This window comes from Pseudorca crassidens, chromosome 2, assembly GCF_039906515.1.
Source record: "Pseudorca crassidens isolate mPseCra1 chromosome 2, mPseCra1.hap1, whole genome shotgun sequence".
In the NCBI taxonomy this organism is placed as follows: domain Eukaryota; kingdom Metazoa; phylum Chordata; class Mammalia; order Artiodactyla; family Delphinidae; genus Pseudorca; species Pseudorca crassidens.
Window position 1 is genome coordinate 26,315,945 of NC_090297.1, and position 27,717 is coordinate 26,343,661.

A 27,717-nucleotide genomic window follows, 5' to 3' on the forward strand; every position below is an offset into this window, starting at 1 on the left:
TGTAGTTTTTAAATTTCTTCTTTGATTTCTTCAGTGATCTCTTGGTTATTTAGTAGTGCACTGTTTAGCCTCCATGTATTAATGCTTTTTTACAGCTTTTTTTTTTTCCTGTAATTGATTTCCGGTCTCATAGTGTTGTGGTCAGAAAAGATGCTTGATACGATTTCAATTTTCTTAAATTTTCTGAGGCTTGATTTGTGATCCAAGATGTGATCTATCTTGGAGAATGTTCCATGTGCCCTTGAGAAGAAAGTGTATTCTGCCATTTCTGGGTGGAATGCTCTATAAATATCAATTAAATCTATCTGGTGTACTGTGTCATTTAAAGCTTGTGTTTCCTTATTTATTTTCTGTTTAGGTGATCTGTCCATTGGTGTAAGTGAGGTGTTAAAGTCCCCTACTATTATTGTGTTACTGTCAATTTCCCCTTTCATGGTTGTTAGCATTTGCCTTATGTATTGAGGTGCTCTTATGTTGGGTGCATAAACATTTATAACTGTTATATCTTCTTCTTGGATTGATCCCTTGATCATTATGTAGTGTCCTTCCTTATCTCTTGTAACAGTCTTTATTTAAAAGTCTATTTTATCTGATACGAGTATTGCTACTCCAGCTTTCTTTTGATTTCCATTTGCACAGAATATCTTTTTCCATTCCTTCACTTTCAGCCTGTATGTGCCCTAGATCTGAAGTGGGTCTCTTGTAGACAGCATATATATGGGTGTTGTTTTTGTATCCATTTAGCCAGTCTGTGTCCTTTGGCTGGGGCATTTAATCCATTTATGTTCAAGGTTATTATAGATGTGTATGTTCCTATTACTATTTTCTTAATTGTTTGGGGTTTGTTTTTGTGGGTCTTTTTCTTCTCTTGTGTTTCCCACCTAAAGAAGTTTCTTTAGCATTTGTTGTAAAGCTGGTTTGGTGATGCTGAATTCTCTTAGCTTTTGCTCGTCTGAAAAGCTTTTGATTTCTCCATCAAATCTGAATGAGATCCTTGCTGGGTAGAGTAATCTTGGTTGTAGGTTTTTCTCTTTCATCACTTTAAGTATAACCTGCCACTCCCTTATGGCCTGCAGAGTTTCTGCTGAAAAGTCAGCTGATAACCTTATGGGATTTCCTTTGTATGTTATTTTTTGTTTTTCCCTTGCTTTTAATGTTTTTTCTTTGAATTTAATTTTGGTTAGTTTGATTAATACGTGTCTTGGTGTGTTTCTCCTGGTGTTTATCCTGGATTGGACTCTCTGTGCTTCCTGGACTTGGGTACCATTTTTTTTTTTTTTTTTTTTGCAGTTTGTGGGCCTCTCACTGCTGTGGCCTCTTCCGTTGCGGCGCACAGTCTCCAGATGCGCAGGCTCAGCGGCCATGTCTCACGGACCCAGCCACTCCGTGGCATGTGGGATCTTCCCTGACCGGGGCACAAACCCATGTCCCCTGCATCGGCAGGCAGACTCTCAACCACTGTGCCCCCAGGGAAGCCCCTTGGGTACTATTTTCTTTCACATGTTAGGGAAGTTTTCCACTATAATCTCTTCAAGTATTTTCTCAGACCCTTTCTTTTTCTCTTCTTCTTCTGGGACCACTATAATTTGAATGTTGGTGTGTTTAATGTCATCCCAGAAGTCTCTGAGATCATCTTCAATTCTTTTCATTCTTTTTTCTTTATTCTTCTCCTCAGCAGTTATTTCCACCATTCTGTCTTCCAGCTCATTTATTCATTCTTCTGCCTCAGTTATTCTGTTTTTGATTCCTTCTAGTGTATATTTCATTTCAGTTACTGTGTTGTTCATTTCTGTTTGTTCTTTAGTTCTTCTAGATCTTTGCTAAACATTTCTTGTATTTTCTCAACCTGTGCCCACATTCTATTTCTGAGATTCTGGATCATCTTTAGTACCATTATTATGAATTATTTTCAGGTAGATTGCTTATTTCCTCCTCATTTATTTGGTCTTGTAGGTTTTTACCTTGCTCCTTCATCTGTGACATATTCTTTTGCTCTTTTTTTTTTTTTTTTTTTTTTTAATAAGTGGGATTGTGTTCCTGTCTTACTGATTGTTTGGCCTGAGGCTTCCAACACTGGAGTTTGTAGGCTGTTGGGTAGAGCTGGGTCTTGGTGCTGGGATGAGGACCTCCGGGAGACCTCATTCCGATGAATATTCCCTGGGGTCTGAGGTTCTCTGTTAGTCCTGTGGTTCGGACTCAGAGCTCCCACTGCAGGAGCTTCGGCCCGACCCCCAGCTCATGAACCAAGATCCTGCAAGCTGCGTGGAGCAGCAGAAAGAAAAAAGGGGAGAACAATAACAAAGTAAAAAATAAAATTAGACTAGGAAACTAACAGATATGTTAGAAAGAATATAAAAATATAGACGAAACAACAACCAGAAGGTGAAACAGAACCACAATAGTAAAAAAGAGGAGGAGAAAAAAAATGGTGGAAAAGACCTTGGTTATGGAGGGCAAGGCCTAAGCAGGAGTGGGGGTTGGGTGGTGGGCGGGGTCTATGTTTAGGACCCACAGGGCTGGAAAAGGCTCTGGGGGGTGTGGTGGGTGGGGCTTAGGCTCAATGGAACAGACGGGGCCCAGGCCTGCCTCCCACCTCTGGTCTCAGAGGGCAGGGGACCCCAACTGGGAGCTCAGTAGGTTTCCTGGGCTCGAGTAGGCAGGGCCAATGCCCTCTGCTTCTTTCCTGCCTGCTCCTCTGTTCCTGGAGGGCCCCTCCTATTCTCCCCCACCCCACCTCCCTCCTATGGCCCCAGGACCCACGCGGCCCAGAGGGGGCCTCTGAAGGCATAGGACCTGGCCCGAGAGCTGGGCAGACTTTTCTGCTGATTGGGTAGGGGATACGCTGGGCATGCTCCTCCTTGATCTGAGCCCCCAAGGGTCCATGCAGGTGTGGGAACACCTCCCACCTCTCAGCTGCCCCTCAGGGGCGCCAGTACCGTCTGGCCTCTACTTCTCCTTCCCCTCAGTCCCCCCACGTCCTACCAGTTCACTTGGGAGTTCCTCCCATCACCTTGGGCATTGAAGTCCCCCACCAGCGTCCCATGGGTGCCCTAGTTGTGGAGAGACGTGAACTTCACGTCTTCCCACACCACCATCTTGACTCTGCCCCTATAATAGTCATTTTAAACTTAACATTTCCAAAGTCAAATTCCTAATTTTCCTAAATCCATTCTCCCACAGTCTTGGCATCATCCTTGATTTCTCTTTCTCCCACATCCCACATGAAACTCATAAGTTAATGTTTTAAGTTCTGTCTTCAAAATACATCAGAATCTACCCATGTTTTTCCCCATGGTGGTCCAAGCCAACATGACCACTCACCTGAGTTACTACAATATCTCCTTGCTTGTTTATATGCTCTGGTCTCACCAGCTGAGAGCCCTAGCCATTCTGGTCTCAACATAGCAGCCTCAATGATTCTTTAATAGTATAAGTCAGATTATGTCACTCTTCTTATGAAAACCCTGTAATGACCCTGCATCTCACTCAGAGTAGCCAAAGTCCTTACAACGACCTCTCTGACCTCATCTTCTACAAACTCTCCTGGCTTTCCCCACCTCAGTCTCCTTGGCTCCCTGCTTTTCTTCTAACAGGGCAGGCAAGCTCCCACTCCAGGGCCTTTGCACTTGCTCTTCCTTCTGCCTACAGTGCCCTTCTCCAGGGAGCTGCATATGCAAATGTGCTCAAATATCACCTCCTTGGAGAGGTCTTCCTGGTCCACCCTATTTAAAATTGCAGCTCCCTCCCCACCCCTGCTTCTCTCTAATCCCCTTTATTGCTTTATTTTTCTCCCTAGAACTCATTATTATAATACATACTATATATTTACTTTAAAAAGTGTCTTTTCTCTCCACAGCTCAGGGGTTTTATGTTTTGTTCTCTGCTTATTCCCTAACACTTAGAATGATTATTCTTATTCCCTAACAGCCTTATTCTTATTCCCTAACACTTATTCCCTAACAGTTTAGCACATAGTAGGCTATCACTTGTTGGATGAATAAATGAAAACTACCATTGTGCTTCTGCCAACTTCTCTTTATCTTTGTAAAAGCTATGTTTGGTGTGTTTTGTTGCTCTAGTAATATAGCTTTTATTGTTTCAACATAATCTTGTTTAATCTCACTTAATAATTTGGTCTCAAATGCTATTTTTTTTCTCCTCCTCTTCCACCTCCTTTTTGTTCTTCTTCTTACCAAGTTATGGTCTTTTTTCCCCCCCATTGTTGGAAAGACTTCAAAGTGTTTCTTTTTGTTTCAGGTTCCAAGTCATATTATCTGCTAAGAAAATAAGATGGGAGAACAGAGCTTCTAGGTGGCCTAGGAAAATTGTTTTGTCTCAGGCAAAAATTCCTATGGTGGTGACTCATATGTAAAGTGATTAGTATTGTAGCATTAACTTATGATTAGTAAAAATACACACACACACACACACACACACACACACACACACACACACACACCCCTTCCGAGGTGGGGTAGAGCATACTAGGCAAAAGGAACAGTTATTGCAAAAGCCCTTGTGTAGAGGTGGGCCTGGCCCTTCTGATGAACAGAGAGAAGGCCAAGTGTGGCTGAAAGAGAGAGAGAAAGAGGAAGAAAGACAGTTGTGTGTGTGATACCTGAGGATGGCGGTGAGGCAGGCAGGGCCAGCTCAGGGAGGACATTGTAGGTCAGAGTAAGACATTAAATTTTTATTCTATATGTGATGGGAAGCCATGGAAGGGCTTAAGCAGGAGAGTGATGTGACGGGTTTGTATTTTTAAAAGCTCACTCTGGATTCTGTGTGGAAACTAGATTGCAGGGGGCAGGAGTGAAAGCAGGGAGGCAAGTCAGGATGTCATTGCCATCATCTAGGCGAGAGACAATGGCCACGTGATCTAGGAGCCTAGAGATGGAGAGAAGCGGGCAGATTCAGGATGGGTTCTGATGTGGCTTCCACAGGGCTAGCTGTGGGGGGCGGTGGGGGAGCAAAGAGAAGAATCAGGAATGATTTTCAGGTTTGTAGATTGAACAACTAAGTGGATAGTGTCCTGCTATGTACTGAAACATCGCCTGAAATGGAGATACTTGGAGGGGAGCTGGTTTGGGGGCAGGCAGAGCAGGGCAGGAAATTAAGAGTTTGTTTTGGCTAAGTTGTTTCAATTGCCTGTTTGACCTCCAAGTGAAGATGACAAATAGGCAATTGGATACAAGAGTCTGGAGCTGGGGAGAGACGTCAGCAGTGGTGATAGAGATTTGTAAACTCATCGGCAAATAGATGATATTTAAAAACCGTAAGACTGGATGAAATCATGTAGGGAGAGAGTACAGAGGAGAGAAGGGAGCTTGGGAGTCCCTGGGAACAAGCCCTCGTTAGACAAACAGGAGCCTGGGGAGAGCAGGTCTCCCAGGGCTGCGGCTCCAGCTTGGGGGTCCAGTGGAGCAGACAAAGGTGATAAGTGACAACCATATGAATTGGTGGAATATGTAAGAATTCTCAGAGATCCTTGGGAAAGGGAACTCTGTAAGAGACTGGATTTCCTGAAGTCTTGCAGACTGAGGGTTCAGTTTATTGCTGCTTATGCATTAAAAGGAAGTGTGACCTGCTAGCAGGAGAAACAAGAGGACGTCTGGATCACTCCTCTTTTCATGGGCTTGTCACTCCCACCTACCATGAGCCTCCCAAGGGCAGGTGCCCTGACTCCTTTGCCTCTGTACCCTGTGCCCTGCTTAGAATAGCTGCTGCTTGAATGAGGGAATAGAATGAACGTCTAACAGGCCTTGTACAAATTGTCTAAAAAGGAGACTGTCTAAATAATGAGATCTGCAAGCCAACAGGAGAGGGGACGCTGAGAAACCAGGACCAATGGCTCCTTACAGCCCAGCCTGCAAGTCCTCTTCGGCCATGGAACAGTGGCGCTCTTTGCTGCTCCTCCTGAGCAAGAGAACACTTGCTTCCCTCTCCAGAATGGTGGAGAAACCCATCCATCCCCAAGCAGAGCACCCTGCAGGCTCACAACACAGACAGGAAACATATGGAGCAGGATTTCTCAGAAGTCCCCAAGGAAGGAAGATGGTGGTTTCTCCTCCCTCTGAGCTCCCTCAGCCGATCCTGGTGGATGGGCAGGGGGAGCATCAAAACCAGTAGTGGGGGGACCCGGGCTGAGAAGCAGATTTTAAAAGCAGTTTCTCTTCAAATCATCTTTCATACCACCTGATAAGCATCTTGATTCACCATGGCATTGGCAGCAGTAAAATGGGCTATATCAAGCAGAACTATCTTGAAACATTTATTTCCAATTCAAAATGGAGCCTTATATCGTGCTTGTCATAAAACTATGTATCCTTCTCTTCCAGATGACTATAATTGCAAAGTAGAGCTTGCTTTGACATCTGATGGCAGGACAATAGTATGCTATCACCCTTCTGTGGACATTCCGTATGAGCACACAAAACCTATCCCTCGGCCAGATCCTGTGCAGAATAATGAAGAAACACATGATCTAGTGCTGAAAACCGGATTAGAAGAAAAAGGTGAACACTTAGAGCAAGGACCCATGATAGAACAACTTAGCAAAATGTTCTTTACTGCTAAGCACCATTGGTATCCTCGTGGACAGTATCATAGACGTCGTAGGAAACTGAATCCTCCAAAAGACAGATGATATTGAGGTTTTCAGGAATCAAAGAGAAATGTTATCCTGCGTCTCATTTGCCATTTGAGAAAATACAATTGGGTATATTCACTAATATGTTATATAGTAAAATAATAAAATGTCTTCTCATATTAAAAAAAACAAAAAAAACAGTACTGGGAAGGGACCTTGAGCAGATGTGGTTGGTGGTGGGAGTGGTGGGATGGGGTAAACTAGAGCAGGGAGGGTGGAGCTTCTGCCCCCTCCAAAGCTGACCTTTGGTTTAGTTCAGCCGGGAGTTCCCTTGGGATGGGGTGGCCTCGTCAGCCATGAGAGCACAGAAGCAGAGATATCTGTTTAGGAGGAAGAGGAAAGTTGAAGTAGAGATGAGAGAGAAACTTCTGGAAGTTCTCTGATGGCTTCACTTCCTGACTTCAGGCTTTCCCCAGGCCCAGCTGATTTAGGGTTCAATGAGATACCCCTACATCCTCCCAACAAATTGTGCCTGGGGTAGTCTGAGATGATTTTTGTTCCTGAACACAAACAGAACCTCCACCAAGACAACAGAGTAGCCCAGGACACTCTTGGCCTGGCCTCTTTCACTTTCCCAGAAGGGCTGGTGCTACGGCAGTACTACAGGGAGCTCTTCTCCAAAAGTTCTGTCCAGCTGCCCCTGGCTGGATTCCCATTTGTTCTGTGTATCAGTGAAAATATCTCCTCATCCTGTAACCCTTGTTTAGACTCCACTGTCTGTCCTTGTGATGTTTGGAATAACAGGAAACAAGGGCATCCTTCACTCAAGGCTGTCTGGGAATTACACCTGAAAACACCAAAGCCACAAAGGCAATTACAACAAAGGAACACACAGCCAAACCCCAACTGTCCCCTGGAAACCCAAATGGGGAAGTAATAACTAGGACATTCTCACCTTTGACAGAGGAAGAAACTAACTACCCTAGGGACCTTGGACGGGCCACTGAACTTCCTTGGCCCACAGTTCTCCATCTGGAGAATGTTGGTGGGGTTGGGAAAGCACACACAAACTAGTTCATGAGGATGAAAAGAGAGCGTAGTGTCTGGCACATAGTATGTTCTCAATAAATGTTAATTCTTCTTCTTATTAAAAGAGATTCTGGATAGGCAAAAAAAGGGGATTCTGGGAAATAAAATACTTCCAGGTTTGTATTGCTTGAAGTGCTTCTCAGTATGCCTGGCATATAGGAAGGTGTAAAAAATGGTAGCTATCTGTTTAATGTCAGGACAAGAACCAAAGCAAATTCAGGCGAGCCAAAGCCATTTGATTTGGTGGTGGTGGAGCTGGGGGTCAACTCTTTCTTCTTTCTGTTTAGAATTCTAGTGATGTTACCTGAATGTGGTTATGCGATAAAATCGCTGAAAATTTGTTTGATTAAACATTATATTTGCTGACCAGTTAACAACCCATAGAGAAGGCAATCACCTGGGTTTGTCAGAAGTCCATCCTGCAGGAGGACAGGAGTGCCTAGGCAGGGGTGGGGAGGAAAAGGAGGTGGTGGAGATGTGATCGAGGGAAAGTATGGGGAGTAAGGGTCTGCTGAGCTTGGAGGCAGGAGAGATGGGTGAATGGAGAGAGAAAGGAGAAAGTCCCTCCAGAAAGTGGCCCCCTGTTGAAGGCAAAGGCATCTATTTTATTTTATGCCATGTCACATTATTTCATTTCATTTATTTATTTGCAAAGCTGGTTTCTCAGCTCTTTTTATTTCCAGAGCACTTCTCTGGGCAAGTACTAGCCAGACCACAGCATGAGAACTGAGGTCTGACTTCAGGCTCCTTCCATAAACTCCTCACATCCCAGCCCAGGGAAGGGAAGGTGAGATCCCTGTCCTAAATGTGTGTGTGGTACAGTGGGCCAGGAGGATGGCAGGAGGGTCTTCTAGGCTCCAAGAGCTTCACTTCTCTTCCCTTGGTTGGGAGTGAAGGCTGCTTGTTGTCACTAACACTCCATCCTCACCTGGCTCGACCATGACCCTGGGTGCTGATCCCAGCTCTGCCATCTGCCCTCTGTTTGGCCCTGGAAAATCCCCTTCTTCTTTCTGGGTCTCAGTTTCCCCATCTGAAAGGGGAGGTGTTGGACTGAATGAACTCAGAGGGCCTCTCCAGCTCAGTCTGTAAATCTCTGAGGTGCTCGAATGACTAGGGAAAGGAAAGAGACAGGGGCAGGAATCCCAGAGCTTCTGATCAGATGCTGGCCCTCCACCCCCACTTGGGGAATTAGGGTAAAGCAAGTTAATCTGGTTACTGTAACAAAGGGAAACTGAAGCAGTCCCATTCTAATAGTTCCTTTTTACCTGACTGCAAATTTTACTCTTCTTACTTTTAAATAGGAAAAGCCAGGTGGACAATCACCTAAAGGGTACAGTCTATAGTTTTGCATTCTAAAGGCTCTGGAGTATGACTGTCCTAAGGAGTGACACAGTCAAACGTTGACCCAGGGGTCATGGTGTATTATAATGATCTGCTATGTATCCCTCTCCCACTAGAGTGAGAGCCCTCCAGGGGCAGAGGCTAGGTCACATTTAGCTGCAAAACAGTAAAAAATATTAGTGGGTTGAGGGGCCTCCTTTTCATCCCTGACTCATGAACCAGTTGAGAAGTATGCCAAAGAATAAACTTTCATCTTTCCTACTGTAGAGCTGTTATTGGAGACTATGTCTTAGAGCTACAGACATAATAGTGAACACTAGTTTTATCCATCCATTTATAGACATTGCAAGGAATATGCACATCTCCCCATGTGACGTCTGTTCTTATAAAACTTGGTGCACAAAGCAGATGTGAATATGTACTCCCAAAGGGAAAGGAAAGAGGAAGGCACAGAGCTCCACACACTCATGTTCTCTCCCAAACTCATGAATAATGTAAGTTGTATTTCTTCCTCCAGGAGGTGTAAAGGGGGGGAGACCCAGGAGGGTTATACTAATGGGTTTCTCTACAAGGAAGGAGTGGGTAAGAAGCATTCTCCCCTAAGCACTCCGTTCTAGGCATGTATCATGAACTCAGTATGTTCACATAGGGCAGTGGATGTTTATCATCTTTTTGGCAGTCCAGTATCCAAGCTTCTTTCTATGTTTCTTTTTAGGGGAGAAAGTTCATCCAACCACAGAGAGGTAGAGCCTGCTTCTCACTCTAGAAGATAAAAAATACCAGAGCTTGCATCTCAACCTCCCTTGAACTATAGTGTAGACTCATGGACTATTATTTACCAATCTGATAAAACTGATTTTAAATCATAAGATAAGTGACATTAAAAAGTAGGGACCAAGAGATTGGTTCAAGATGGCAGAGTAGAAGGACGTGCTCTCATTCCCTCTTGCAAGGAAACCAAAATCACAACTAACTGCTGAACAATCATCGACAGGAAGACACTGGAACTCACCAAAAAAGATACTCCACATCCAAAGACAAAGGAGAAGCCTCAATGAGATGGCAGGAGGGGCAGCAATCACAAAATTAAATCCCGTAACTGCTGGGTGGGTGACTCACAAACTGGAGAACACTTATACCACAGAACCCCACCCACTGGAGTGAAGGTTCTGAGCCCCACGTCAGGATTCTGACCCTGGGGGTCTGGCAACGGGAGGAAGAATTCCTAGAAAATCAGACTTTGAAGGATAGTGGGATTTGATTGCAGGACTTTGACAAGACTGGGGAAAACAGAGACTGCACTCTTGGAGGGCACACACAAAGTAGTGTGCGCATCGGGACGCAGGGGAAGGAGCAGTGACCCCATAGGAGACTGAACCAGACCTACCTGCTAGCGTTGGAGGGTCTCCTGCAGAGGCGGGGGCTGGCTGTGTCTTACCATGAGGACAAGGACACTGGTAGCAGAAGTTCTGGGAAGTACTCCTTGGCTTGAGCCCTCCCAGAGTCTGCCATTAGCCCCACCAAAGAGACCGGGTAGGCTCCAGTGTTGGGTCGCATCAGGCCAAACAACCAACAGAGAGGGAACCCAGCCCCACCCATCAGCAAACAAGTGGATTAAATTTTTACTGAGCTCTGCCCACCAAAGCAACAGCCAGCTCACCCACCACCAGTCTCTCCCATCAGGCAACTTGCACAAGCCTCTTGGATAGCCTCATCCACCAGAGGGCAGACAGCAGAAGCAAGAAGAACAACAAACCTGCAGCCTGTGGAACAAAAACCACATTCACAGAAAGATAGACGAGATGAAAAGGCAGAGGGCTATGTACCAGATGAAGGAACCAGATAAAACCACAGAAAAACAACTAAGTGAAGTGGAGATAGGCAACCTTCCAGAAAAAGAATTCAGAATAATGATAGTGAAGATGATCCAGCACCCCGGAAAAAGAATGGAGGCAAAGATCAAGAAGATGCAAGAAATGTTTAACAAAAACCTAGAAGAATTAAAGAACAAACAGAGATGAACAATACAATAACTGAAATGAAAAATACACTAGAAGGCATCCATAGCAGAATGACTGAGGCAGAAGAACAGATAAGTGACCCGGAAGACAGAAAGGTGGAATTCACTGCTGTGAAAGAGAATAAAGAGAAAAGAATGAAAAGAAATGAAGACAGTCTAAGAGACCTCTGGGACAACATTAAACGCAACAACATTTGCATTATAGGGGTCCCAGAGGGAGAAGAGAGAGAGAAAGGACCAAGAAAATATTTGAAGAGATTATAGTTAAAAACTTCCCTAACATGGGAAAGGAAATAGCCACCCAAGTCCAGGAAGCACAGCAAGTCCCATACAGGATAAACAAAAGGAGAAACACTCCGAGACTCATAGTAATCAAATTGGCAAAAATTAAAGACAAAGAAAAATTATTGAAAGCAGCAAGGGAAAATGACAAATAACATACAAGGGAACTCCCATAAGCTTAACAGCTGATTTCTCACCAGAAACTCTACAAGCCAGAAGGGAGTGGCATGATATACTTAAACTGATGAAAGGGAAGAACCTACAATCAAGATCACTCTACCTGGCAAGGATCTGATTCAGATTCGATGGAGAAATAAAAAGCTTTACAGACAAGCAAAAGCTAGGAGAATTCAGCACCACCAGACCAGCTCTACAACAAATGCTAAAGGAACTTCTCTAAGTGGGAGACAAAAGAGAAGAAAAGGACTTACAAAAACAAACCCAAAACAATTAAGAAAATGGTCATAGGAACAAACATACCAATAATTACCTTAAACATGAATGGATTAAATGCTCCAACCAAAAGACACAGGCTTGCTGAAAGGATACAAAAATAAGACCCATATATACGGTGTCTACAAGAGATCCACTTCAGACCTAGGGACACATTCAGACTGAAAGTGAGGGGATGGAAAAAGATATTCCATGCAAATGGAAATCAAAAAAAGCTGGAGTAGCAATACTCATATCAGATAAAATAGACTTTAAAATAAAGAATGTTACAAGAGACAAGGAAGGACACTACATAATGATAAAGGGATCAATCTAAGAAGAAGATATAACAATTATAACTATATATGCACCCAACATAGGAGCACCTCAATACATAAGGCAACTGCTAACACCTATAAAAGAGGAAATCGACAATAACACAATAATAGTGGGGGAATTTAACACCTCACTTACACCAATGGACAGATCATCCAAACAGAAAATTAATAAGGAAACAAGAGCTTTAAATGACACAATAGACCAGATAGATTTAATTGATATTTATAGGACATTGCATCCAAAAACAGCAGATTACACTTTCTTCTCAAGTGCACATGGAACATTCTCCAGGATTGATCACATCTTGGGTCACAAATCAAGCCTCAGTAAATGTAAGAAAATTGAAATCATATCAAGCATCTTTTCTGACCGCAATGCTATGACATTAGAAATGAATTACAGGGACAAAAATGTAAAAAACACAAACACATGGAGGCTAAACAATACGTTACTAAATAAGCAAGAGATCATTGAAGAAATCAAAGAATAAATCAAAAAATACCTAGAGACAAATGACAATGAAAACATGACTATCCAAAACTTATGGGATGCAGCAAAAGCAGTTCTAAGAGGGAAGTTTATAGCTATACAAGCCTACCTGAAGAAACAAGAAAATCTCAAATAAACAATCTAACCTTACACCTAAAGGAACTAGAGAAAGAAGAACAAACAAAACCCAAAGTTAGCAGAAGGAAAGAAATCATAAAGATCAGAGCAGAAATAAATGAAATAGAAGCAAAGAAAACAATAGCAAAGATCAATAAAACTAAAAGCTGGTTCTTTGAGAAGATAAACAAAATTGATAAACCATTAGCCAGACTCATCAAGAAAAAGAGGGAGGGCTTCCCTGGTGGCGCAGTGGTTGATAGTCCGCCTGCCGATGCAGGGGACGTGGGTTCGTGCCTGGGTCTGGGAAAATGCCACATGCCGCAGAGTGGCTGGGCCCGTGAGCCATGGCCACTGAGCCTGCACGTCCAGAGCCTGTGCTCTGCAACGGGAGAGGCCACAGCAGTGAGAGGCCCGTGTACCGCACAAAAAAAATAAAAAAAAGAAAAAAAAGAAAAGAAAAAGAGGGAAAGGACTCAAATCAATAAAATTAGAAATGATAAAGGAGAAGTTACAACCGACACCGCAGAAATACAAAGCATCCTAAGACACTACTACAAGAAGCTCTATGTCAATAAAATGGACAACCTAGAAGAAATGGACAAATTCTTAGAAAGGTATAACCTTCCAAGACTGAACCAGGAAGAAATAGAAAATATGAACAGACCAATCACAAGTAATGAAATTGAACCTGTGATTTAAAATCTTCCAACAAACAAAAATCCAGGACCAGATGGCTTCACAGGTGAATTCTATCAAACATTTAGAGAAGAGCTAACACCCATCCTTCTCAAACTCTTCCAAAATATTGCAGAGGAAGGAACACTCCCAAACTCACTCTATGGGGCCACCATCACCCTGATACCGAAACCAGAAAAAGATATCACAAATAAAGAAAATTACAGACCAATATCACTGATGAATATAGATGCAAAAATCCTCAACAAAATACTAGCAAACAGAATCCAACAACACATTAAAAGGATCATACACCATGATCAAGTGGGATTTATCCCAGGGATGCAAGGATTCTTCAGTATATGCAAATCAATCAATGTGATACACCATAGTAACAAATTGAAGAATAAAAACCATATGATCATCTTAATAGATGCAGAAAAAGCTTTTGACAAAATTCAACACTGATTTATGATAACAACTCTCCAGAAAGTGGGCATAGAGGGAACCTACCTCAACATAATAAAGGCCATATATGACAAACCCACAGCAAACATCATTCTCAATGGTGAAAAACTGAAAGCATTTCCGCTAAGATCAGGAACAAGACAAGGATGTCCACTCTTGCCGCTATTATTCAACATAGTTTTGGAAGTCTTAGTCATTGCAATCAGAGAAGAAAAAGAAATAAAAGGAATACAAATTGGAAAAGAAGAAGTAAAACTGTCATTGTTTGCAGATGGCATGATACTATACCTAGAGAATCCTAAAGATGCCACCAGAAAACTACTAGAGCTAATCAATGAACTTGGTAAAGTTGCAGGATACAAAATTAATGCACAGAAATCTCTTGCATTCCTATACACTAATGATGAAAAATCTGAAAGAGAAATTAAGGAAACACTCCCGTTACCATTGCAACAAAAAGAAGAAAATACCTAGGAATAAACCTACCTAGGGAGACAAAAGACCTGTGTGCAGAAAACTATAAGACACTCTTGAAAAAAATTAAAGATGATTCCAACAGATGGAGAGATATGCCATGTTCTTGGATTGGAAGAATCAATATTGTGAAAATGACTATACTACCCAAAGCAATCTATAGATTCAATGCAATCCCTATCAAATAAGCAATGGCATTTTTTACAGAACTAGAACAAAAAGTCTTAAAATTTGTATGGAGACACAAAAGACCCCGAATAGCCAAAGCAGTCTTGAGGGAAAAAACGGAGCTGGAGGAATCAGGCTCTTGGACTTCAGACTATACTACAAAGCTACAGTAACCAAGACAATACTGTACTGGCACAAAAACAGAAATATAGATCAACAGAACAGGATAGAAAGCCCAGAGATAAAACCACATACCTATGGTCAACTAATCTATGACAAAGGAGGCAAGGATATACAATGGCAAAAAGACAGTCTCTTCAATAAGTGGTGCTGGGAAAACTGTACAGCTACATGTAAAAGAATGAAATTAGAACACTCCCTAACACCATATGCAAAAATAAACTCAAAATGGATTAGAGACCTAAATGTAAGACCGGACACTATAAAACTCTTAGAGGAAAACATAGGAAGAACACTCTTTGACATAAATCACAGCAAGGTCTTTTTTCATCCACCTCCTAGAGTAATGGAAATAAAAACGAAAATAAACAAATGGGACCTAAGGAAAGTTAAAAGTGTTTGCAAAGCAAAGGAAACTACAAACAAGACAAAATGACAACCCTCAGAATGGGAGAAAATATTTGCAAATGAATCAACAGACAACGGATTAATCTCCAAAATATATAAACAGCTCATGCAGCTCAATATTAAAAAAACAAACAACCCAATCTAAAAATGGGCAGAAGACCTAAGTAGACATTTCTCCAAAGAAGAAATACAGTTGGCCAAGAAGCACATGAAAAGCTGCTCAACATCACTAATTATTAGGGAAATGCAAATCAAAATTACAATGAGGTATCACTTCACACCAGTTAGAATGGGCATCATCAGAAAATCTACAAACAACAAATGCTGGAGAGGGTGTGGAGAAAAGGGAACCCTCTTGCACTGCTGGTGGGAAAGTAAATTGATACAGCTACTAAGGAGAACAGTATAGAGGTTCCTTAAAAAACTAAAAATGGAATTACCATGTGACCCAGCAATCCCACTACTGGGCATATACCCAGAGAAAACCATAATTCAAAAAGACACATGCACGCCAATGTTCATTGCAACACTATTTACAATAGCCAGGTCATGGAAGCAACCTTAATGCCCATCGACAGATGAATGGATAAAGAAGATATGGTACCTATATACAGTGGAATATTACTCAACCATAAAAAGGAACGAAATTGGGTCATTTGTAGAGATGTGGATGAATGTAGAGAATGTCATACAGAGTGAAGTAAGTCAGAAAGAGAAAAACAAATATCGCATATTAATGCATATATGTGGAACTTAGAAAAATGGTACAGATGAACCGGTTTGCAGGGCAGAAATTGAGACACAGATGTAGAGAACAAACGTATGGACACCAAGGGGGGAAAGCAGTGGCAGGTGGGAGTGGTGGTGTGATGAATTTGGAGATTGGGATTGATATGTATACACTGATGTGTATAAAATGGATGACTAATAAGAACCTGTTCTATAAAAAAATAAATAAAATAAAATTCAAAAAAAATGTAGGGACCGAACAGAATCCCTTTTTGGTAAAGGGGTGGCCATAAGTCTGGTTCTCAATCCCCCACCCCCTAAAGAATCCATGAGCTACCCCAAATCCTTTCCATAAGCTTCTTTTCTGCTTTGATCAACTAAAGTCAGTTTCTGTTGCATATAATTAAACCCTGACTGATGCAGAGGTGTGTATAGGGAGTGGGTGTAAACAACAGACCCTCAGGAAAAGAAGAAGAATCTGAAGATTGGTTAGTGGGCCTGTTGGGATCAAGGGCAGTGAAAATCCAGCTTTAAACAATGGGACTCTGACAGATCAGACATACAATGGTGAAAGAGTCAGTTAAATGAAAACTTCCAGTCACATAAAATGAAGTGCCCATTGAAAGCAAGGCTCTAAGAGGCTGAGTGGCTATTCTATAGAACAATGAGGGGCATATAGACTTCAAGCTCCTATACTAATTACTCAGCTCAAGTGTCCACCTAAAAACTAAGGACTTTTTATGACTGTGATGGAAGAATCTCACCTTTCTTGCAGAGGCAGGAACAGGGGAAGAGGTGTATTACTTGGGCCAACCAGGTCAATCAGTGGGAAGCCAGAACTATAGCAGGTCTGCTCTACTGGAGCTGGAATCATGGAAGTGTTGTAGCTGCTGGTGGTGGTTCTACCAAAGCAGAGAAGGAGGGGGAACAATATCTCAGCTTCTCCCTTTCTCTTGCCCTCCAATCTCTTAACTCACACAGAAGTCAGAAAACATGACTTACTTATACCAGTTTACCTGTGATATGGAACAGAGGAGGGGAAGGAGAAGAATGGACATGAGAAACAGATTCAGACATGATACAAATGGAAGGTCATCTTTTCCACAGTCTAGAGATATATAACCACTGTCAGATTCCAGTGTACCTAGAAGGCAATTACAAAGTCAAACCCAATAGGAGAGGCAAATAAGGGTAAATTTTTTTTGATTTCTATTGGCAAAATCTAAAGCGTACATGTTGAAATAGACCCTGAGAGTGCTTGCTAGACCAAGGAGGGAGCAAAATAATTTTAGATTATACTGAATTTATTTGTATGGATCCTTACCAGAGGTCCTTCAATAGGCTAGCTTGAGTAGCCAGAAGAGTTCCAATTATTTGTTTGTTTGGTTGGCTGAATCTCGGACTAAACAGTGGTCTACTAAACAAAGTTAAAGGTCATAAATTCCTTGGTATAAAATAGAGTTTGGAGAAGGGATAGAGAGGGGAGATTGGAATACTGAGGACACTTCCATGTTCAATGTTTTCTCCACCCACTAACTGAATTTCTAGAATGGTTCCAGAAGACAATCCTTTATTGAAAGTGTTGAGCAATACATTAGTGAGGGAAACACTGTCATCTTTGAAAAATACTATCATGGCTATTCTCTGTTTAGGCCGAGGATTGTCATAGGATGCTGCAGTTGAAATGGGCTCCCTGATTTCAATAGGGCTACCAGGATCCTAGGGTGGCAGACTCCAAGCAGTAACACTAAAGGCAAGGTGGACATGGTTACCAAATAGGCACAAGAGAGTAATTCAGATGCTAGATGAATAATAAATGCTCACTACTATCTACCTCTTTGCCTGTCCATTGACATAACTCCTTTTCCTAATACTTACACTTCCAAATAAAGCTTCCACCAACTATAACACAACCAACCATTAAAAAACAAAACAAAACCCGGTAATGTATTCCAATTATCTTCAAAAGATTCAATCTAAATCTCACCAGTAACTGCATGTCTACAGTCTGTGGGTGATGGTCACCCCTCTGATAACTGCTATTTTGTCTAAAAATTCTATAATCTGAGCAATAAATTGTAAAATTAACCATCACCACCACACTATCAATAATGAAGGAAAGAAGAGAAAAATTATTTTAAAATAGATAAATTGCTGCATTTTATTGAATCTAAGAATCAGTTGTAAAATAAACTCTTATTTTATGTACCATTAAGGAAAATGATCCATTAACTGACGACACAATACTTTCTCATCACTTATAATTTAGAGCTATTTTATAATTATTTAATGTAGATATAGATTTTTATCTTATATAACTTTATGCATACAAAAAATTAAAATATAAGAAGAATATATTGATTATGGTATTCCTCAGACTTCTTCATATTTATAGTCCTACCCTAAATTCCTCCCACATTATTTCTCCAACAAAGATTATTTGCCCTACTGCTTTCTTTCCATGCTTTTTTTTCTGAACATAGAATAACTTTTCATTTCAATGTGGAATTGTACTGCAATATTTTAGAAGGCATTTTAAAGGACAATTAAACTAAAATGAGTATTATCAACAATATCCATAACTCAAATGCAGTTATAATAATGTGAACTGCTATGACCAAGTAAGCATATGTGCATATAGTAACTATACCATGAATGTTGACTGGTTACCAGCAATAGCGAGATAATCAATTTTAGGATGCAGCCTTATTTCAAAGGTGTTGAAACGTGGAAAAAATGAGCATCTTAAAACTGATGAAACACAATAGTTAACGTAAAACACACATGACACTACAAGGAAGAAAATACAGATCTGTAGTTATAGTTCTTTCTTTTCTGGTGGTATATTTTACTTCTGTTCTCCATTAACCCTTTCATGTTCTATTTAGCTTAATCCAGCACCTCAACTGCTGTTGTTTGTTTGTCGGCTTGTTTGTTTTATCCAGTAGGGTAACCAAAATCTTCATTCTTGAGGATTTTGAGTCATTGGTGGCTCTACCAACATAGGGTTACTGTAATGGCAATTCTTGTCTTTTTTCCTGCTTTTGTAATGGGTCAGTTTGTGTAATTTTCCTTTAGCTACCCATAAGATTTTCTCTTTATCAATTATTTTCAACATTTTGACACTCTTATTGTGGTTTTCTTTGTGTTCATTATCTTTAGGTTTTCTTGAAATTCATGGCATAATGGGTTTATAGTTTTCATTAAATTTGGAAAAATTTTGGTTATTTCTTCACACTCCCCCTCCCCTTTTTCCCCTTGGGACTCCAATTACACATATGTTAGACTGTTTGGTGTTTTCCTACAGGTCATTGAGGTTTTGTTCCTTTTCTCCTGACTTTATCTTTCTGTATTTCACTTAGAAGTTTCTATTTCTAGGTCTTCAAGTTCACTATTTTCTTCTTGGTGTGGAATATGCTATTAATCCTATCTCATGGACTTTTCATTACAGATTTTGAATTTTTCAGTTCCAGAACTTCCTTCCTTCCTGTGAGGTCCTCTCATGTTGGATTTGTGACTCGATTGAATGTCATTGTTTCTCTCAAGGCAGCTGACCCTATAAGACTCTCTCTCCTTCCAGGTTCTGGTAACTTCTCCCAGTCCTTATCCCTTCAGTTCTAGCAGTGTTGATAGCTTCTATGATTGCTAGCCCCGGGTTCCTACACTACCCCTTGTAGTATTCCTAAGCACTGCTAACAACTTGTGATTAGGCTCTTTGCATACAAACCTCTTAGAAGAATCCTCATTTAAGGTGCTGTTTCCTGTTGAGACCCTGACTAATGCACTGGTGTGTTAGAAAGTTTTTAAATATCTAGTTTCCAGTATCTTTGCTAAACATACTTTAGTTTTAATAATTTATTTCTAGAAATTCTTGAATTTCCTATGTAGACAATCGTAGCATCTTATAAATGGTGACCCTTTTGTTTTTTTAAAATACTTACGATTTTATAATTTTATTTTCTGTTTTCTTTCTTATTTTTCTAGCTAAAACCTCCATTATCATGTTAAACAGAAGTAACTATAGCTGTCTCATTCCTGTAATGTGATGCAGGTGATGGTTCACCATTAATAATTATACTTATTATAGATCTGGGGTAGATACCCTTTTATAAGTCAAGGAATTTTTCTTCTCTTTGAATTTATTATTTTAAAAAGTCATGATCAGGTATTGCATTGTATTGAATGGTTTACGGCATTGTTTGAAATAATCGTAAAGCTCCTTTCTTTTCCTTGTTCTGCTCTCCCTCGGGGTCTTGCCTCCATTCTGGTAGTGGCAAATCAAGGTCAAGGACTCAGAGACTGTTCTTCTCAGCTCCAGCCTGGAAGGGCAGGAATGGAGCCCTATGGGTCCTCTTGGGTAAATTTTGGGCTTCTTGGAATCTTCCGTGTGGAGCATTACAAGATGCCCATGAAGGCATCATTTTGATGTATTATTTTGCTTACAAAGCAACTGCTTAAAAAAATCCTGATTTATTCAAGACCTCCTTTCTGTTGGAGTTAGGAGAGGAATTAGTAAAGAGAGTGTTGAGGAGAGAAACCCGTATGTATATTGCAGCAATCTTATGAAGTAGGTTATCTGTATGCTTGGCTTACAGGTGAGGAAACTGAAGCCCAGAGAGGGGACATGCACTGCTCAGGACAATGGCAGAGATCCTGGACCTCTGATGCCATACCTTGTGCTCACAAACACTGCTTGCTTCCTCACAACAGGGAAGTGAGATGTAGGTCTCACCTCCCACAAGTGTGCTTCTGTCTTTCCCTGACCCTTGGATCCTCAGCTCTAAGCATCTCTGAGTCTAGCCCCACCCTCCCAGCAGTTCTTCAGTTTGGAAGCATTGTGGCCCTCCGACCCTGCTTCCAGACCCTCTTGGGGTTCTGTGTATCCTGTCAGTGTTATGAGTGTTGTGTATGTATGTGTGCAGGGAGGGGATAGGGTCTGGGTTCCTCTCTGGAAAAGGGATGGGAGCAGAGAGGGGGGATTCTGATTCTGTTTTCTCTGTGGACCAGGCTTGGTGCTGAGATGGGACGGGCACTTGCTGTTGCCTGGTCTGCTCCTATCCCTTCTGTGACCGCAGGCTGGACAGCTTCCAACTGCCTGGTGACTGAAGACTCCTGGCTGCCTCTGGTCTCCCTCTTCTTCCTGATCTGCCCTTTGGACTCCAGCCTGCCCCTCCTTGTGGCATGCTCCTCAGTGACCAACCTGACACAGACCCTGGAGGCTGTGCCCCAGAGTGAGGAGGGGCTCTGTCTCTCTGGTTCCACTTCTGTTCTGTGCCTGGATGACTTCTCCCACTTCCCTGGGCTCAAGGTCCTGGGGCTGAGTCTGCATCTCACCCAGCTCCTGCCAGGAGCTCTTGGCAGCTTGGGACAGCTGCAGCAGCTCTTCTTCACAGGCCCCTATACAGTTTACCTCTTCCTACCCCTGATGGCAACCTAAGCTCCCTCCAGGCCTCATTTTTTGGGCCCCTGCCTGGATGGGAACACGGGTGTCCAGTTTTCTCCCCGTCTACGGCGGCTGAGTGTCAAGTATAGTTGCCTTCAGAATGTGGGGGAGCTGGTGGACATCTTCCCAGACCCAGTGCATGGCCCCTCCTTTGGCGATTACTGGCTTCTGGAGATCTGGACCTGTCATTCAACAGTCAGCTGAAGATGGCCAGTCCTGGGGCCCTCCAGGGGCTCAAGCTGGGGACCACACAAAGATGAAGGCAGCTGCAGTGGTGGGACTGGGGCTGCAGAGCCTGGACACCCTGTCTGTGATCAATGCCGACACGGCCCAGCTGCCTGCTGGGGCAGTTGCACACTTCGAGCTGCAGGAGCTGAATTTGGCATCCACTCTTGTAGGGCACATAGCTCCGGAGGCCCTGGCTTCCTGCCACAGCCTGAAGAGCTTGGGGCTTAAGAGCAGCGGCCTGATGACTAACCTGCCACCAGGTTTCCTGGAGGCCATGCCCAGCCTTCAGAAACTGAACTTGAGTAGGAACCAACTGCAAGTACCATGCTGGGCACGAACGAGACAGGGGCTGTCAAGACTGCGGGCCCTGGATCTGTCCAACAATGGACTGCACACCCTGCCCCCAGTCGCCTTCTCATGCTGACCCAGCTGTGGGAGCTGCTACTTCAGGGAAACCAGCTGATTTGTCTGCAGGGCCAGGCATTCCAGGGCTTAAGGAGGCTGGGTAAGTTGGACTTGGCCAAGAATCCACTGGGAGACCTGGGCAAGGGCTGCCTGCAGTAACCGCCCTAAGCCTGCTGGATACCCGCATGGTGCTGAGCTCAGCTTTGGGCTTCCAGGGCGTCTGCATACCTTGAACCTGCAGTTCCCCTCTGGCCCTTCTGAGGTAGTGTTATCCCTGCCCATGAGCTTGACCAGCTTGGAGTTTCATGCGGTCTCAGGCAGGAAGCCTGGGATGCTGGCTTCTAATGTCTTTCCAGTCTTGCAGACCTTGACTCTAAAAGGCTGGGGATTGCAGCTGGGGACCTGGAATGTCACCGAGATCTTCCCTGCCCTTTGCCAACTCTCCCTGCTTAGTGATAGCTTGCTTGCAGGCCCTCTGCTCCCAGGACACCTCCAACCTTTTCCTCTGGCAGCTCTCCAGGCTCTGGTATCAGAAGGTAAGGGGGGACGGGCACAGCCCCAAGCCCTGCTGCATCACGGGGCTGTCCAGCCTATGGGAGCGGAAGCCGCAGGCACTTCAGTCCCATGTCCGGCCCTGCTCAGTGCTGCTTGAGGAGCTGCTGGGTGAGCTGCCCAGGGCAGGTGTTGCATCTGGTCAAAATGGGATTAGAGACACTGTCTGCTGCTGCTTTCCAGGTCCTAGTGCTAGACTGGGAGGCAGGCCTCACGCTAGATGGCAGCCTCCAGGAGCAAAGTCCCCAGATACCCCAATACAGTAAGTCCCCTACATACAAACAAGTTCTGTCCCGAGAGCATGTTTGTAAGTCCAATTTGTTCCTAAGTCCAACAAAGTTAGCCTAGATACCCAACTAACACAACTGGCTACATAGCACTGTACTGTAATAGGTTTATAATGCTTTTCACACAAGTAATACATAAAAAACAAACACAAAAAATAAAGAAAATATTTTTAATCTTCCAGTACAGTACCTTGAAGAGTACAGTGGTACAGTACAACAGCTGGTGTACAGGGGCATCGGGTGAACAGGCAAGAAGAGTTACTGACTGGAGGAGGGAGAGAAGGTGGGAGATGGTAGAGCTGAAGGATCGTCAGCTATAGGAGACGGAGGGTGAGCTGCAGTTTCACTCACGCCTGACGCTGATGGCACAGGTTCTGGTTCCTTGCTGGATTCAATTCTATCTACCCTCTTGAAAAAATGATCCAGTGATGTCTGGGTAGTAGCTTTTTTTTTCTCATCATAGATGACACGGTAGCACTGGATTGCATTCTGAATGGCTGCTGCAACCTTCGTGTGCCGTCCTACGTTCAGGAGCTGTGCCTCAAAAACTAACAGTGCCTCCTGAAATAAAGAAAATCCCCTTGCCATTTCCTGCGTCGTGAATCTTTTCGGTTCTTCAGTCACTTCTTCTTCCTCTTGTGTCTCTTCGTCCTTTCTCTGGGCCTCCAATTCCATCACGTCTGCATTAGTAAGCTCCTCGTGTTGCACAGCTGCTTCTGCTGATCTCCTTGCCCTTCTTACAGGAAGCCAGGAACTCCTGGATCCTCCATCTTGTTCAGGGCTTGGCTTCAGGGTCCGAGGAGTCAGAGGGGTGAGGGCAGGAGGTTCCTTTATGATGTGTTTGTGTCCCACTGAAGGCAAGACCAGAGCTGGGTGACTGGGGAGCTGCTGCCTACTCTGGAGGGCCGCCCTCCGATGGGCCGGGGTCTCCTTGAGTGGGATTTTGAGCCAGGCAAGGACGTGGATGACAAGGTGGCAGATGGCATGGCAGGGAGCTGGGTCACGCTCTGTGTGCTGAGTCGCCAGGCCCTGCACACCCCACGCTGCTGCCTGGACCTCTGCCTGGCTGCCTTCCTCCTGCTGGCTGCCCCCCACCCCCCAGGGCTGCTGCTGGTCTTCCTGGAGCTGGTCTCCCGCCACCAGCTCCCTTGTTGCTCTAGGCTGTCCTGGCTGCTCTGCAGAGGAGACTACTGCATGTGGCCCAAGGAAGATGAAAGAAAGGACGAGTTCTGGGCTTGGTTGGGGAGCAGGTTGGGGCAGCCTGGGTTGGGCTAGAGTGGGTGCATGTGCGTTGGAGGTCGGGGGAGAGGAAAAGCAAGCCAGCCTAGCAGGGAGAGAGTGGGTACGTGTGGGTGTGTGAGCCTGCCTCGGCTTCTGGCAGGAGGTCAGGGTGCTGTGTGTGTAGGGAGGATCAACTGGTGGCTTTGGGGACACAGGCTTTGGAAAGGCTCCGGAGGCTTTCCAAATGAATGAGAAAATTTGGGAGATGGCAAGTGGCAGTGCAGTATGTGATGTGATGTCAACATCTCCAAGTCCTCAGTAAACCTACTAAATCCATGAAGTTCTCGGCTTAATTGGACTTTTTGTTTTTGATGGAAACCCACATGAGGCAGAGGGCAAAGGGGTTGGGGTCATGGAAACTGTAGCCCAGAGGAAATAAAGTTGGGAATTGATGGAGAGTATGGGGACGGAAGGAGGGCTCTGAGCACTCTTAAGCTGTGGAATGGGGTCCAGGCCAAGTTCAACTAGATCTTCAAGGGGCAAAGGGGCCCCTTGGCTTATAGAGGAATTGGCAGCTGAGGACCAAAAAGCTGGGATACTGTCCAGGAGGCAGCATATTGATTGCCTGTTCCCTCAATAAGAACACAAAGGCACGGTCATTTCTGTCATCTTGTTTGAGCCTCATAGCAGCACTGGGAGGGGAACCTGCCCCCTTGACACTCTGTGCTCTAGCCGTGCTAAACTACTTGTACTCCCAGAACACCATGTGCTCTTGCCTCTGGGCCTTTGCACATGCTGCTCCTTCACCCAAGAACACCCTTTCCCCCAATTTCTTTCCTCTGGGGAGAAAAGTATCCTTTAAGTATCCTTTAAGATTCAGCTCAGCCATGACCGGAAGCCATCCTGATCTCCCAACCTGGGTAAACTGCTGCCTCTGTGTTCCCACAATCTCCTGCACTTCCCTTTCTCAAAGTACTGATCACACTGTACTGGCCTTCACAGGTCTGGGAGACTTTTTTTTTTTTTTAATAAATTTATTTAGTTTTGGCTGTGTTGGGTCTTCGTTGCTGTGCACGGGCTTTGTCTAGTTGTGGCGAGCAGGGGCTACTCTTCGTTGCGGTGTGCAGGCTTCTCATTGTGGTGGCTTCTCTTGTTGTGGAGCACGGGCTCTAGGCACATGGGCTTTGGTAGTTGTGGCACGTGGGCTCAGTAGTTGTGGCTTGCAGGCTCTAGAGTGCAGGCTCAGTAGTTGTGGTGCATGGGCTCAGTTGCTCTGCAGCATGTGGGATCTTCCCAGACCAGGGCATGAACCTGTGTCCCCTGCACTGGCAGGCGGATTTTAAACCACTGTGCTATCAGGAAAGCCCCTGGAAGACTCCTGAGCAATGGTTTTCAAAGGGGGGTGCACAAGATGAGCCACTGGAGTTTAGGAAGAAAGTGTTAAAACTTCTATTTCTATTTTGTTTCTAATCTCACTTTATTCTCAAGCTAGACTGCCTGCTTTTTAGCCATATGGCTTTAGTAATATGGAATAGTATTAGACACTCTATCAAAGGACTTTGAGAGGCTAAATGACTTAATACATATAAAGTACTGAGAGCAGGACCTAATACTGCATTGTAAATGTTCAATAAAAGTTAGCTTTTCATGTAATTATATACGTACATGTATATCGTTTATAAGTAGATAAATACACATATATTGGGCGTGTGTGCTTAAAAATGTTTTTGCTAATAGGGAACGTTGCTAATTTACTAACAGGAAACTCGATTGGGCAAGTTTAGAGATCAGGCTCTGAGGACAGGGACCAGGTTTGATTCATCTCTGCATCCTTAGAGCCTAATGCTAGCCCAGTGCAGAGAGGGTCTTGATAGACAACTGTGGACAGAAAAAAATGTTGGTGGATGCTGGAGCAGAGAACTGGGATCTAGTTCAGGCTCTGTTGTTTATTTCTGTATGACACTGGGCAGGGTGCTTGGCCTCCTGGGGCCTTAGTTTTCCTCTCCTGTAAAATGCCAGGCATTAATTAGAGGCTGAGGGAAAGCATGGAAAAATTCCAGGCTGGATTTAGGGTGAGGGGCGCCCTCTTGTGTCCTAATGGTGTCCTCTCCCTGTGCATCCTCACCTCCATTCCTCCCCTTCAGGGCAGGTGAACCTGAAGATGACGTTCTTACCTGACCCTGCAAAGCTGCCTTTCCAGCTTCAGAGTCTGACGCTCTGAGTCTTAAATGTCTCCAGTTCTCCTAGCACCTCACACCGCTGCACCGTCTCTCTCCCCACTCAGCGCCCTGCTCCACCCATGATCTTTTCCTTATGCAGGTATGGGGCCGAGAAGAAACCTTTGGAGTTATATGCCCCGAAGTTCAAATCCCAGCCCTGGCTCATATTAGCTATTTGATCTCAAGCAGGTCACTTCACCCGTCTAAGCCCTCATTTCCCCCTTTTAAATTGGGGATAATAATACCCACCTCATAGGGTTGTTGTGAGGTTTCAACAACAATGAGTGCTTGTAGGTTGCTGTTACATTCACTGAGTAAAATCACATGAATTATTACTACCAATGAGTTGGAACATATTTCACAGGGGACAAGCGCTTTGAATTGGGTCTTTAAAATTAAGATATAGAATTCCCTTAATTTTAACAATAGCTAACATGTGTTGAGCACTTGCCATATGCTAGGTACTGTCAATTTCCCCCAAATCTCATAACTGTTAGTAAAAATAATAATAGCTAATGATTATTAAACTCCTTCTGCCAGACACGTACCAAGGTCTTTACCTATTTTTCCCCATTTATTCCTCTTACAAACCCTAGCAGGTAGATGCCATTATTATAATTCCCATTTTATAGATAGGAACACGGAGGCATAAAGAGGTTAAGTAATTTGCCCAAGGTTTCACAACTGGTGAGTGGAAAGGCCTACATCCTGAATTTGAAAGTAAGACGTTTCAAACACAAGCACCTTGACTTCAGAGACCATGCTTTACCTGCATTAACTCATCTAATCCTCACAATACCCTGCAATGTAGGTTCTGTTATATCACCTGCATTTTACCGAGGAAAAAAACTGAAGACAAGAGACGCGATAATTCGTTCAAGGACACACAGCTATTAAGTCGTTGGGCTGGGATTTGAATCCGTTTCTGACTACAAAACCCACATTCTCAAACCCATTATTAGATTGCTCATACTCCAAAGTATTCACAACGGAACAAAGCAACTGCATTTATATTAAAATTGTTGTGATTATTATTCTAATAACGATTAACATTCTTCCAACACCCAGGAAGTGCCAAGTTCCATACTAACTGATTTACATAATAATAGCTAATATTCGCTATTAGGACCCAAGTTCTGAGCTAATGTTTTAGGTGTATTATCCCAGTAAGCTTCACAAAAACCCAGCGACATGGATGCTATTATTATCCTCACTTCACAGGTGAAGAAAGCGAGGTTCTCAATTGATCCAAAGTTACGCAGCTTAACTGTGAGCTGGAAATTGAACCTACAATTGTTCAACTCTCTCCCGCCCACCAGTCTGCTCACCTCTAGTCACCCTCTCTCCCTTATTTCTTACTGTTTCTCCTTTGATCTCTCCAGGGCCTCGGGCTCTCGCTTCGCCCCTTCAATACACCCCGCCCCTTCTCCTTGAATGCCCTCCCACTGGGCGGTGATGTTACCCCGGAGCTTGTGGAAAGGACCGGGATCACAACAGGCCCCACCCTCACGCTTAGACTCTGTTCCGATTTGTTCCGGTGCCAGGGACCCGGAGGAGTGACG

At 43.7% G+C, this 27,717-nt stretch overlaps 1 long non-coding RNA gene and 1 pseudogene across 1 annotated transcript; one reads left to right on the forward strand and one right to left on the reverse strand.

Moving 5' to 3' along the window:
- Window positions 1-73: 73 nt before the first annotated feature.
- Window positions 74-27,576, reverse strand: LOC137218474 (uncharacterized). The gene is made up of 2 exons (XR_010940713.1): window positions 27,484-27,576; window positions 74-2,258 (listed from the first exon to the last, which is right to left on the reverse strand). It is a non-coding gene; the product is annotated as an uncharacterized lncRNA (long non-coding RNA).
- On the forward strand, window positions 6,138-6,724 carry LOC137210242 (large ribosomal subunit protein mL42 pseudogene; annotated as a pseudogene).
- Window positions 27,577-27,717: the final 141 nt, after the last annotated feature.